The sequence below is a fragment of the Marmota marmota genome, unplaced genomic scaffold (assembly GCF_001458135.2).
Source record: "Marmota marmota marmota unplaced genomic scaffold, marMar, whole genome shotgun sequence".
In the NCBI taxonomy this organism is placed as follows: Eukaryota; Metazoa; Chordata; class Mammalia; order Rodentia; family Sciuridae; genus Marmota; species Marmota marmota.
This window is the reverse complement of record NW_025999977.1, coordinates 960,085-961,769: the sequence shown is the minus strand read 5'-3', so window position 1 is coordinate 961,769 and position 1,685 is coordinate 960,085.

Genomic DNA, 1,685 nt, shown 5'->3' with positions numbered 1-1,685 from the left:
TTAATTCTCTAATTCTCTAACTTCCTTTAACATCTTGATCCTTCAGTATACCCACATCTCCAACCTCTGCTCCTCCTAATGTAGTGGGGGAAGACTGTAGCCATGACAGCGCCATAACACATTTGTGTTGCTCAAAAGCATTGGGCCCCCAGGGAAGCTTACTCATCCTTTGATTTGTATTCCTACTCACAGCACCTTTTTTTTTTTTTAAATCTAGGGATTGGACCTGCAGCCTTGTGCATGCTAAGCAAGTGCTCTACCACTAAGCTGTATCCCCAGACTCCCGGTATCCATTTATAATCCTTTCTTCTCTACCTATGGCCCTAGCTCTGCTCCCTATTCTTCTCAGAAGATACCTTTGCCTCTCACTTCTTTTATATAGGACCACCATCCATTATTATATCCTCATCTTCCCTCTCTACCATCTTTTCGTCCAACTGCTTCTCACCTCCTGTGTCAACAGGAATGGGGATTCCAATCACTTTCCAAAGTCAGCCTCACCTTTGGGAGCAGTTGCTTTTCCATCTCTCCGTGACATATCCTGCCTTCCCTCTTATAGCTCCAATCTTCCCCTCTTTGCTTTACTCTGGCTAATAAATGCATACCTGAGTCTAACTAAAAGTTCTCCTCCTACCTTGCTTCCATCAGCTATGATAGTTTTCCATTCCAATTATTACTTGGAAATATATTTTACATACCTCCTCTTTGTCTCCCACGTTTGTTTTGTTTAAAGAATTTAATCTTTATTTTTTATTTATTTTTATGTGGTGCAGAGAATTGAACCCGGGGTCTCACCCATGCTAGGCAAGCGCTTTGCCACTAAGCTACAGCCCCAGCCCTGATCCTAAACTTTTTAACTGCCAAATCTGAAGGCATTTTTGCAGCCTTCATCCTACTCTTTATTTGATTGTTAATTCCTGGTACTGAATGAAACCAGGTAGAGGAGAATGGGCTTCCTTTCATAACCCTAACTAAAGTCTTTGAAAAACATTAGGGTGCAAACCTTGCTGGTGACATATATGTAGTTCATTGCATTATTATTCTGAGTTAATCACTCTTCCATGTGAATTTGCTGTGACTTTTGAGTTTGGGCTCAGCCATGTGACTTATTTTGGCCAATGGGATAGACTTAAATGATAAGCAGATGTCAGAAATCACTTACATGCACATTCCTGGAATCTCAGTGGCTCAAGAGGCTGAGGCAGGAGAATCGTAAGTTCTAGGCCAGCCTCAGCATCATAGCAAGACTTTAGCAATTTAGCCAGACCCTGTCTCAAAATAAAAAAATGTTTTAAGAGGGCTAGGTTTATGGCTCATTGGTAAAGCATCCCTGGGTTCAGTTTTTTCTATTGTTTTCCTATTTTTGTTTACATTTATGTCTTCTCAAATCTTTATTATCTCCTCTTTTATGCTTATTTTAGGCTTAATTTACTCTTATCTTTCTAGATTCTTAAGATAGAAGTTTAGGTTATTGACTTGAGAACTTTCTTCTTTTTTTGGGAGGGGTACTGGGGAGCAAGCCCAGGGCACTTTACTATTAAGCCACATTGCTACATTCCCAGGTTTTTTTTTTTTTTTTCTTTTCAGACAGGGTCTCACTAAGTTGCTGAAGTTGGTCTCAAACTCGAGCAATCATTTCACCTCAGCCTCCTAAGTCTTTCAAATTATAGAAGTGCCCTTCTACG